This window comes from Giraffa tippelskirchi, chromosome 9, assembly GCF_054371585.1.
Source record: "Giraffa tippelskirchi isolate mGirTip1 chromosome 9, T2T-mGirTip1v1.2.pri, whole genome shotgun sequence".
NCBI lineage: Eukaryota > Metazoa > Chordata > Mammalia > Artiodactyla > Giraffidae > Giraffa > Giraffa tippelskirchi.
In genome coordinates this window covers 149189228-149202277 of record NC_137283.1, presented here as the reverse complement: position 1 = coordinate 149202277, position 13050 = coordinate 149189228, and the positions used below count along the sequence as shown (strand labels likewise).

At 40.6% G+C, this 13050-nt stretch overlaps 1 protein-coding gene and 1 non-coding gene across 2 annotated transcripts in view; one reads left to right on the top strand and one right to left on the bottom strand.

Moving 5' to 3' along the window:
- The window catches only part of UST (uronyl 2-sulfotransferase), a 318507-nt gene that overhangs the window by 205375 nt on the left and 100082 nt on the right, over positions 1-13050 (bottom strand). The gene's annotated exons all lie outside the window — the stretch shown is intronic.
- Positions 881-987, top strand: LOC145522174 (U6 spliceosomal RNA). Its single transcript, XR_014065971.1, has one exon. It is a non-coding gene; the product is annotated as a U6 spliceosomal RNA (small nuclear RNA).

Genomic DNA, 13050 nt, shown 5'->3' with positions numbered 1-13050 from the left:
AAGTGTTTTTTCTTTTTACATTTCCATACTAAAAATAAATAAAAAGTAAGTGACTTTCCCTAAAAAGCCAAGGAATTTTAAAACATAACTAACTTTGCCCTGCTGTACCTCTGATCAGAGAATTAAACACCCCACTGAAAATTCAATGCTTGATTCATATTGACGGGGAATCATTCCAAAGCTTTAAATACCATGACCCCATGCCCTTAAGGGCACTTAAAAGGCAATTTCACAAGTGGGTCCCTTTTGTTCCACTCCAGGGATCAATCATTTGTGTTAGAAAAATCACCTAAGTACCAGCAGAGAGCCCTGTATTTGGAGCCAAATTCCTTTAATGGCAATCATCCTTGTATGAGTCACACCACACAGAATCATTGAAGTACTTTATATGTGTACCACCTATACTTTATCAAGACATTCAAATGATGTTTGCAGTGGAGGTCATATTAATTTTTAAAGGTTTGAAAGCCAATATAATATTCACAGTCGTGACAACTTCTAGGCCTAAATACTGCAGAATGCAAAGCAGCATTTTTGATTTAGCTTACCTAGATTTTAAATCTTTTATGAATAAAACTATATACATAATGCAAACCAAATTTATAAGTTTTTTAATTAGCACTTCGAGACAAAATACAATCAGACTTTTTATAAGTTTTTTAATTAGCACTTCGAGACAAAATACAATCAGACTTTTGGAACTTGGCTTTGCATGGAGAAGCACTGTGTGCTGAAGGAAAAACAGGAGGAACTCAAGTGAAGACTCCTAATCTATTTCACTGTCCAGTAAATTGGGCTCTGGAGTATCCTGTTTTGTCAAGTGACAGTTCTTTCCTTCACTATGACTACTGATCACAACATTTTTAGAAACAGATAAGGAGTGCTCGCTTCAGCAGCACATATACTAAAATTGGAACGATACAGAGAAGATTAGCATGGCCCCTGTGCAAGGATGACATGCAAATTCGTGAAGCGTTCCATATTTTTTCAGCAGATGAATGGATAAGGAAGCTGTGGTACATATACACAATGGAATATTACTCAGCCATTAAAAAAAATACATTTGAATCGGTTCTATTGAGATGGATGAAACTGGAGCCCATAATACAGAGTGAAGTAAGCCAGAAAGAAAAACACCAATACAGTATACTAATGCATATATATGGAATTTGAAAGATGGTAATGATAACACTATATGCGAGACAGAATAAGAGACACAGATGCATAGAACAGTCTTATGGACTCTGAGGGAGAAGGTGAGGGTAGGATGTTCTGGGACAATAGCATTGAAACATGTATATTATCATATGTGAAACAGAACACCATTCCATGTTCGATGCATGAGACAAATGCTCAGGGCTGGGGCAATGGGATGACCCAGAGGAGGGAGGTGGGAAGGGGGTTCAGGAAGGGGAACACATGTAAACCCATGGCTGATTCGTGTCAATGTATGGCAAAAACCACTACAATATTGTAAAGTAATTAGCCCCCAACTAAAATAAATAAATTTATTTAAAAAAAAAAAAAAAAGAAAGAAACAGATAAGGATAAGGCCTAATTCTTACATCAATACATAACACTTCCATCCAATTCTTATAGCGTTTTTATGGTTTCAGAAATCAGTGAGTGAGTCTGTTTTACACAAGTATCATTCTATAATGCTGTCGCAAGTAAATAAACACTGCTCTTTGCAATCAATATACACTCAGATTTTCCCGTCTTTATCTAGGTTCTGGATTCTTGTCTGCTGAGCATCCTTGTCCACTGACAGAAGAAACTAGCTGTGGTTTCTCAACCACTAGCCACCCAGGCCTGGATCAGACAGAAAAAACAAACAAAGGTGGAGAAGGCTTGCGATGCTTTTTCCTCTTAAAATATCTGGGAGAGGTAAGGGCCTCTTCAAGGACACCTGGAATCTGGATCCTGGCTTCCCTGTTAACAGGGTGTAAAATATTAGTCGGGTTCTTTGGTAGCTCAAACTGTAAAGAATCTGCCTGCAATGCAGGAGACCCAGGTTCAATCCCTGGGTCAGGAAGATTCCATGGAGAAGGGAATGGCAACCCACTCTAGTACTCTTGCCTGGAGGATTCCATGGACAGAGGAGCCTAGTGGGTGACAGTCCATGGGGTTTGCAAAGAGTCGGACATGACTGAACAACTTTCATTTCATTTCGTTTTCATAATATCAGTCAGGTTGCTTGGCTTCACTGAGTCTCACTTGCCTCAGGTAAAACTGGGGTTAAGGTGAATATATAGGAGTATCTAAAGTCATGATGTGAATACTCTGTGCTATGAGCTTTGGACTTCAGCACCTGCCCACAGCCCTCTAATTGTACTTATCAAGCTGTGATAATGGAGTGACCGACTGCAAATTTAGAGGAAGGACTAGAGGTCTATGTTGGCAGACCTTAAAGTGGAAGTAATACTTGAGCTGTGCCTGAAACTGTGGACGTGATTCAACTCGGTGTGATGAAAGCAAGGGTATGTACCCCAGGGGAACAGCATAAGGGATCAAAATGATGGGCAGGTCAGCTTGGCCTGTATGTGTGCTGGAGGGACAGTGAGCACATGGAGGGAGATAAAACTGTGAAGGAAAGATGAACATGATAGTACTTTCAGCTCTTCTTTGACTATTTTTACAATTTGTCATGGACCTTGTGGGTGAAAATTTACACTTGAAGCCAAGTTCTGTTCACTGAATGTGTTTGCCAATTTCAAGATGTCCTTGACTGAGCTCCTCATAAAAATGATCCAGGATTTTTAAAGGACCTTTGTCAGTTGCTCAGTCATGTCTGACTCTTTGCGACCGCATGAACTGTAGACACCAGGCTCCTCTGTCCATGGAATCCTCCAGACAAGAATACTGGAGTGGGTTGCCATTCCCTTCTTCAGGGGATCTTTCCAACCCAGGGACTGAACCCGGGTCTCCTGCATTGCAGGCAGATTCTTCATTGTCTGAGCCACCAGAGAAGACCCCCAAATGATCCAAGAACCCCCTAAACCTAACATGACATATCACTGCACCTCCATCCCCACCTTCAAATATAAAAAAGATTATATATACACATGCTTTTATATGTAGCACAAAGTTCTCATTGCCAGTGTTTCTCTAATAATCCAATTGTAAAAAAATTATTCGTTATAAAATGTTATCTCTAGGGGTCAAAAAGGAGGAAAAGGAGAAAGTCAGGGATCTGACCGCAATAACACAGTTTGGATCCCAATCCTCAGTCAGTCAGGTATGAAGACCAACCTGAAATGTAACTTAGGGCAAGTTTATACACTTCATTCCTCCAATCAGCTCCGGGGCAGCACTCCTGACCAAGTCAAACAGCTTGTGCATAAACACTTGATTTATGTAGTATACTGGACCAGATCATCTCTGACATTATACAAGAGATTACACGGGGAAGTCTATACCCCGACTCTCATCCCATCTCTCAAGGAGGTAGCTATCTGTGCCTTAGTCTCTGGTGTTTATATGATTAAAGGAAAAAAACAACTGTTAAGGACCTTTCTATAGATGGCACCCTTGCATGTACATCTCAGCTGTATCTGTTTCCTATGAATAGCACTTAGTTTATACATAACTTGATTGCAGAATGTTATGCTAATGGGTCTAATTTTGGTTTTGTTTATTTGCTTAGCATGAATCACTTCTGTGAATGTTTACCATACTACCTTAAAGGATATTAATCAAACAATATTTTGGGGGGATATTTTTTCCCTAAATACAAAGGAAATTTTTTTCCCCAAATACAAAGGAATTTTGGAGTTTTTTCCCTGAATACAAAAGAAGAAGTGTCTCATTTGTCAGTTGACTTTTGTCAAGTCCAAGTGCTGCCCTGGTTGCTGCCAGTTCAAGCTTGCACAATTCACACAACACAACTTGGATTGCCCAGCATCGGCTGCGCAGCCTATGGATACTCCCAAGGAGCACACACCCGGCTCAGTTTTCCAGCTAATTTCACTGTCTCTACAACTCATCTTTTCTCCTATAGTAATATGATCATTAGTGAGCAAAACTGAGGTAAAAAAAAAACAAAAAAAAAAACAATTTCTACCTACATGCGTGTGTACCAAAAGAGGAAATTGTCTTCTGCCAAAACTGTTTCCAGAGACACGTTCCCACCTGCCTCAGATTCCTCTTCACTCTGGATGGAACTGCCAATTTCCTTAGTTACCTGGCGCTCAGACTCCAAATAGAGTCCCTGCATGTGAGCAGAGGCAGTCTCAGAAGGTGACACGTTCCTTCTCTCCTGCCTGTCCCCAGTGGCTTTCCCCAGGGAGCCTTCACAAGAAGTGGTATCTTTCTGGTTAGGATGGTGTTTTGTTGCTTTCTGGGCATGACTTTTTGAGTCTGGGACTCCAAGAGAATTGTTGGAGCAGTGAGAGAAGATGGGACTCAACTTCATGTTGTAGGCTGTAAGAGACAGACTCCTCTGAGCATACTAAAGAAAACTGGGAGTTCATCACTGAATAACTGATGTCAACCACAACATCAAAATGTTTCAACAACAGAGGCTACTGAAATATTTTTCCACTTTTAATGTCTACCCTCTCCACCCAAGTGTTGCCCATTACACTGTGATCTACACTGTCCATCATATTAACCTCATTAATCAGGAGACAGAACCTTTCTATCCCATCCTCACTCCTTGTCCTTCCTAATATTTCTATTCTATGTGGTATCTGCCTAAAACTTAATTACATTGACTGCTCCCCAAACATTTGTTGTTGTTCAGTTACTAAGTTGTGTCTGACTCTTTGCGACCCCATGAACTGCAGCACACCAGGCTTCCCTGTCCTTCACCACCTCCCCGAGTTTGCTCCAACTCATGTCCATTGATTTGGTGATGTCATCCAACCATCTCATCCTCATCCTCTGTCGCTCCCTTCTCCTCCTGCCCTCAATCTTTCACAGCATCAGAGTCTTCTCAATGAGTTGGCTATTTGCATCAGGTGGCCAAGGTATTGGAGCTTCAGCTTCAGCACGTCCTTCCAATGAATATTCAGGGTTGAATCCCATGAACAGTAGGAAAAGGCTCCTCAAGCATGGTGATATACAAAGATTGGGTCCTCAGTGAATAATCTTTTCCTGAAATGAAATACCGGGACAAAACCAGTCTCCTTACTAACATGTTAGGTGATATAGCACAGTGCTGAGAGTGTGACTTTGAAGAAAAGCACATTTAGACAAATTTTAATTCTCAGTTCTGCAAGAGGAGATGAGAAAGCGTGGGCAAGAGCTTTTGGAGGAAATAGAATGGTCTCAAAATAGACTGGGTGTGTTCCTCCCCAGTCACACATTTACAATCACATGGAGGTGGGACCAGGCTCCAGGCCCAAAGGTGGTAGAGGGACTGTGCTTGGAATGCTCACTCCAATGTTTCCAAGTCCTAGTTCTGTCATTCAGTCAAAGTGATCTGATCCCAAGGACCACAGGATCCTGAGGTTCACTTTTGTCTAAGAATTTTTTTTATTCTTTCTTTGATCAGTTACCTGCCAGGAATTATCAGATTCAATCATGTATGATATTGTTAGGGAATAAAGAAAGGAGTTTGTTATTTGATATGAAAGTTGCACACCAAGGTTTCACGAATGCAGGGGACAAGGAGGTGGCCCTGGGAGTAGGAAGGATTAGTGGCACACAGCAGTCCCCTCACTAAAGGACAGAAACCTTTGAGAAGACAGGCATCTTCATTCACTCAATAGATGTTTACTAAAATCTTCGGGCAGGTACCATCTCAGGTGATGTGCATCCGACCCGACCATCCAGAGGTGAGGAATGGAGAAGAGGTTGCAGGCAACCATAGCCAGGGGTGAGAGGTGGAAGGATGGAGGAATACAGAGGAGAAATAACCAACTCAGGCTTGGAGGGCTCAGTGAAAGCTTTCTGGGAAAATGCTATCTGTAATCCAATGAGAAAGGTAAATGAAAGTTAAGATATCAAGACTGGTTGGTGAGAGAGAAGCAAGGGTCCACAGCAGTGAAAGTACCAAGTCCTAATCCCTGCAGGAAATTCCCATGGTCAATATATGCTGATCCAAACCACCAATACAGTCAATAGAAATTAGAGGAATGTTGTAACTAGGTTTTCTTAAGGTGAAGAGACAACTGGGAATAAAATGATCAGGGCTGGTCATGTGCAGATTTTCTTAAATCTTTGAAAACTTCATGTAGACATGGGATGAGAAAGTACGAGGAAGGGCATGAGTGAACAAGGAGGAGCCCTCCGACAGAGAGAGCATCTGTGGGCAACCCCCACCTTACACGTCCTGGAAGCAATTTCTTATGCTTCGAAAGTCCCTGAATATGATATTTCTTCATGCAAATGGATGAAGGAAAAAATGGATTTGGTTTACATAGGGACACACGGTAATGTCTATTGCAGTAGACTTGCCGGGTTGAAAATCAATAAATTTGAGACTAGGAGCCCCAGTGGAACATAAACACAGTGATTCTTTTCCTGTGCTGCAATAGTTCAAACATACATTCAGATCCAGGACGAGCACCACAGGCCTTGACAGCGGGAGAGTAAACAAGAGATTAGCATTTAACCAAACACAACATGTGTTTTTAATAGATTCAGGGTAATTTATCTATGTACGCGGACTGTCACTTTTTCCCAAAGGAAAAATCAGTGGTCTTTGTCCACGTTCTTTTCTAAACATTTTGAACACAATGGTCCTTCCTCTGCTTTGCCTTAGGCCTTTTCTTAATTATAGCCCTGGCATTTATCACAGATTCAAAACATGAATACAGGTAAAAACATCCTTTCTGGAGAGAGAGGAAAGAATCTACTAGTTGGTGTGGTTGATTCTTTTTGCTGCTATTTAAAGGAGCACGAGCCATCCTCCTAGGATTCCTTGCATCTTGTAGGAACAAGAGTTAAAAAGTCATCATTTGAAACATTTCCCAGCCCCACACAGCTTGTGCCTCACTCTTGTGACCTTGTCGGAGTCAGCTCCGGGGTCAACAGCACAGGGAACGGAATGCTCGTGAACATCAACCCCTCTGTCTCTTCCCTGATGGACCCCAAGCGAACAGCCATCGAGTCGGAGGGCTTCTCCTTGTTCACTCATGCCCTTCCTCGTACTTTCTCATCCCTTGTCTCCATGAAGTTTCCAAAGATTTAAGAAAATCTGCACATGACCAATTCTGATAATTCTATTCCCAGTTGTCTCTTCACCTTAAGAAAACCTAGTTACAACAGTCCTCTAATTTCTATTGACTATATTGATGGTTTGGATCAGCATATATTGACCATGGGAATTTCCTGCAGTGCTTAGGACTTGGTACTTTCACTGCTGTGGGCCCGGGTTTGATCCCAGGTTGGGGAACTAAGATCAGGAGCATGACTCGGCCACACACACACAAAAACAAACTAACAAGCAAACAAAAAAGCTCCACCATACGCTGACCATAAAAGACATCCAAAGACCTTCTGAGTAGAAAAGCTTATCCACGGCCTTCTTAGGATGGATAAATTTTCATACAACTGTATGAGTATTACATAGCTAGATGTGCACAGAGAGTTGCATGAAAGGATATTTAAAATGCTGGTGTTCATTGTTTAGTAAAAAAGCAATTCCTGTGAATAACTGGATTTAAGGAGATGTTTGCCTATTTTCTTTGTAAATTTCTGTGATTTCTTGACTTGTTTATGCAGTTTACTGTCAGTAAAACCTATAAATATGTACACACAAAAACCATATAGTTTTGCACATACATTTATAAAACCATAAATATGTACGTATGTGTATCTATGTTTATATATTTACTTATATGTATAATAACATATTTATTTACTGTTGTTCAGTTGCTCGGTTGTGTCCAACTCTTTGCGACCTCATGAACTGCAGCACACCAGGGTTCCCTGTCCTTCACTATCTCCTGGAGTTTGCTCAATTTGGCTGCTTTGTAATCCTTATGTTAACCTGGAGACCACACTTCAAGATGCCCGTTGAGACTTTTCATAAAGTTCCAACTATTCCTGCAACTTTGGGAGCTGGTTTTTTAATCCATTTGGGAAGCATTTTATGTTGCCCTTCAAAATCACAATTAGACCATTATTGTCAGGTGTTTATTTTTTTAAATAGTGAAGTGTGGGTTTTTTCCTCGGACTGCTTGTCCTAAACTAGAAGCTTGGAGAGAGGGTGAATTTTCGGTTTGTTTTCCTTAAGCTGGAATGCACAAGTTTGTCTTGAACTCTTTTTTCTGATTCTTCTTTGATTCTGCTTCACTGTTGGTAAAGGTGGCCATGACCTAGGTGTAAAAACAAATTCCTCAACCCTGGAGACAGTAGACAGTTAAGAGCAGAGACTCTGTCTAGTTCAGGCTGCTGGGCTCCAAGTGCTGGCTCCACTGTGGCCCGGCTGTGAAGCCCCAGGCTAGCTGCCCAACTTCCTTGTGCCTCTTTTGCCTCACTTGTGCAATGGGAACAATAATAGTACTCACATTATAGGATTTACCAAAGCATAGTCAGACATGGCCTAGCGACTAAACAACAACAATTTTGAAAAGGTTAAAATACCATTCTCAAGTAAATATAAAGTGGGCATGAATCAAATATTTATTTCACTCATTAACAAGGGAACCAGCAGGATAAGAGCACAGATGTAAGAGAGAATAGGTAGGGGCAGTACACATATATTTTAGATTTTTTTAAACAGGTGGTTATGAAGAATTAAATCAGTATATATACATATTTTTTTTACATAGATATATAGTGTATATGTGTGTATATACTATATAATCTATGCTGAGTAGAACTGTATCTAGCACATAATAAGCTCTATATATCTGTCACCATTATCATTATTTTGTAACTAAAATAAAATTGTTCTTTCAATATGTATCCATCAAAAGAGACTTTTTTTTGGGCTTTCAATGTAAAATGTCTAGAATGTGCCAAAAGGAGTTTCTAAATGTCTACTAATACTGTCTCTCTTTTTAAACTAGCACAGATAAATACACTGCTTTCCATTTTGTTGAAATGATCAATTGCTATACTTGAAGAAGGAGGTTATGCAGTTTATGGAGGAGATACACTTTGAAACAAAGTTTTTTTTTCAAATCCAGCTATGTGGCCCTTCATTTTCCAAAGCTTTCTGAAAAATGGAAGGACTATAATAATGTTTCCCGAAAGTCTGGAAATGAACCTTTGTGCTTGATTTAAATTTAGAAAAACATTTAGGGCATTCAAAATCCTTAGTGATCAAGGATAGGCAGAATAAATACCACATGGTCAAGGCTGGACAAGGCTCTCCTGTCTTCCTTGACTGTCTAAACTCTCCAAAGCTAAGGGCGAAAGCCTGAACACCTGCCAGCTATCTTCTAACAAGTAAAGTATTTTGTTTTCACTGCTCTTTATATGTGTGACTTACATTTTTAATTAAAAATACTCTACCTCAGAGTATGGACAATTTAGTTGTTTTCTGTGTTTGGTCTCGGTCAGTCATTGCAAACTCACTGGCAAAAAGTTTGGCTTCCCACACATGGGTTACAGGCGTCTCTCTGCCGATCTCTCTATTTCTTTAATCCATGACGAATTTCAGAGCAGAAGCTCTGTCCAGTAGCAGGTCATAGAAAAGACTCAATTCATCTACCTTGAATGAACACACTCAGAAATATTTATCCATAAAGCACTTCATACTTTCCTATCAATCAATGTATCAGTGGACATTAACTGCAGATAATTTATCCAGAACAGGGTTTCTGTGTTGGGGTAAAGTTGGAACCTCTGAAACTATTCATCAAAACAGTTAAAAAAAAAATACCCTCTTTGGGTCAAAGCAGCTATATTCTTCATAAGATCTCTATTTTTCACTTTTTAAAAAGAATTTAATTGACCTTCTGTGGTGGACAGATACTAAGATGGCCTCCCATGAGCCTCACCTCTCTATATTCAAGTTCTTTGTGTGATCCTCTTTCCTTGTACGTGGGCAGGATCCATGACTTGCTTTTTGCCAATAGAATATTGCCAAGGGGACAAGAGGTCATTTTCATAATTATATTGCATAAAATGCAAACATCCATCTTCCTAGGAGTTGCTCCCTTGCTGGCTTTGATGAAGCCAGTGGCCATGTTGGTGAAGCCCACCTAGCAAGGAATTATGGGCGGCTAGACTTTCCTGGTGGCTCAGACGGTAAAGCGTCTGCCTACAATGCGGGAGACCTGGGTTCATTCCCTGGGTCGGGAAGATCTCCTGGAGAAGGAAATGGCAACCCATTCCAGTATTCTTGCCTGGGAAATCTCATGGATGGAGGAGCCTGGTAAGCTACAGTCCATTGGGTCGCAAAGATTCAGACATGACCGAGCGACTTCACTTTCACTTTCAGTGGTCAAAAACTAGCAAGAAGCTGAAGCCCTCAGTCCACCAACCCATATGGACCTGAATCCTGTCAGAGATCAAGTGAGCCTGGAAGCAAAGCCCCAGCCCATACCTTGATTGCAGCCTCAAAGCAGAAGATGTAGGTAAGCCATGACTAGACTCCTGATCCACAGAATCCTGTTTTAAGCTATTTTAAGTTTGTTTTCATATTATTACGCAGCTGTAGTCCTAAAAGACTGCAGATCAGAAGTCAACACTCATGCTTTCAGTGATGTCCAAGGGACTTCCCATGTTGCACGTGCCTAGTGCAGAAGCACAGGCCGCCTCACTCAGGACAACAGATGTCTGGCTGGTTACTCACTTTCTCAGTAGGGATCACCAGTCTCTACCTCCCTTTGAAAACGGTGCTACCTTGATGAGAACTGTCCAAAGCCCTTTCAATTTAAGACTATCTGCCAACCACATGGCATCAGGTTAGAACTACAGATTTTCATTGGTAGAAAGGACCTTGACAACCATTTTTGTAACCCTCAAAATTAGTTTCACATGCATCAAATTTGTGCCAGATACTGAGTTAAACCTGGATGCAGAAATAAATGGCACCTATTTTCTGACCTTGAAAGGCCTGCAGTTAAGGAGGAAAGAGGGCATTTTTAAAGGTAGTAAAAAATGTAAAAAGATCAACAGCACCAAATGTTGGAGAAGAAATGGAGAACTAGAACTCTTAGACATTGCTGATGAGAGTGTAAAATGATACAGCCACTATGGAAAACTGGTAATTCCTTATAAAATTAACCATGCTTCCACTTTATGACTCAGCAATTCCACACTTAGGTGTTAACCCAAGAGGGGTGAAAACATATGTCTTCATTTATGAGAGTGTTTACAGTAGCTTTTATTCACAATAGCCAAAACCTGGAAAGATCCAAATGCCAGCAATAGGAGAATGGATCAACAGATTGTGGTATATTCATAACATGGACTACTATTCAGCAACTAAAAGGAGGGAATCATTGATATGGTGGATATCATTACCTGTTACAACATGGATGACTCTCAAAAATATTATATTGGGTGAAAACAGTGACCGGCCCCAAAAATACATACTCACTCTCTTAATTTCTGTGAAGTTCAAGCAGCCTTAATCCTGAGTGGCAGGAACTGACAGAGAAGGGGAATGAAAGAATTTTCCTGGCAGTGAAAATGTTTTGTATTTTGATAGGTAGACAGTTACACGATGTGTACACTTATCAAAATCACACTGTATACTTCAGTTATGTGCACTTCACTGTGTGTAAATTTTGCCTCAATTAAAAATAAAAGAATAAATTGAAAGCACAGGCTTTAGGAATTGGTTAGATCTGGATTCCTACTGCATCTCTGAAATGCACTCGCTGTGTCTGGGGGGTAAGTGATTCAATCCCTCTGAGGTTCAGTTTCCTCACTTGTAATATGGGATATGGGCTTCTCAGTCGGCTCAGTGGTAAAGAAGCCACCTGCCAATGCAGGAGACCTAGGTTCAACCCCTGGGTTGGGAAGATCCCTTGGAGAAGGGAATGGTAACCCACTCCAGTATTCTTGGGAAATCCCATGGACAGAGAAGCCTGGCAGGCTGCAGTCCATGGGATCACAGAGTTGGACATGACTTAGTGATTACACAACAACAACAAATATAGAATAATGTTGCCTAAGGTTTGCCACCCCCTAGGATTGCTCTGAAGATTAAAAAGAGATAACATTTGTAGAGTACTTAGCTTAATGCCTGTCATAGCACACAGTGTGCATGCTAAGTCCCTTCAGTCATGTCCAACTCTTTGTGACTCCATGGACTACAGCCCACCAGACTCCTCTGTCCATGAAATTTCCCAGGCAAGAATACTGGAGTGGATTGCCATGCCCTCCCCCAGAGGGTCCTCCCTACTTATGTCTCCTGTGTCTCCTGCATTGGCAGGAAAGTTCTTTACCACTAGAGCTACCTGGGAAGCCCATAGTGCACAATAAATAGAAATTACCATGATCATTCCTTTTCTTAAAAAAAAAAAAAACTACAAGAAATTATACATAAAGTCCTAAGTCATACACAGAAGAAGTAATTCTGCCTCAGCAACAAAATGGGTCAGAGAAAGCTATATAAATGAGATGATAATATGAACTAGCCTTTGATATAGGATTTTACCAGGCAGATAAAAGGATGGAGATAATTCATTTCTGTACATTTTCTAACCAAGATTGCTTTGACCTCTGTAAGTGAAGCAGCTTTTTCATGGGGCTCAAGATCCAAGAAAACGGATTAAGCAAGAAATACTTGTTTCAGCAAGTATTCATTAATTATGTGCTATATAGAGCACATCATGCTAGGTACTATAAATGGGAGAAATCATAAAGCAGAAATAAACCATAAATACCTGGAGTATACTGGAAGTATGATTAACTTCAGGTAAATGGAAAATTCAGACACATTACCAATGTATTTGAATCTGTCAGGTCTATGTTGCTTTGAATCATGACTGTCATGAATATGGCATGAAATATTCATGAAAATCATGAATATGGTTTTAGGCAGATGAGCTGGGGTTGAAATCTGGAATTGGACATCTACTTACCCTGTGGCCTTTGGCAAATGATCTCACCTCCTAGAGTCTCAGTTTTTTGGTGTTTTTTTAACTTGCAAAAATACCTAAGGAAGTTATCTTGGAGATTAAATGAGAGAGCCTG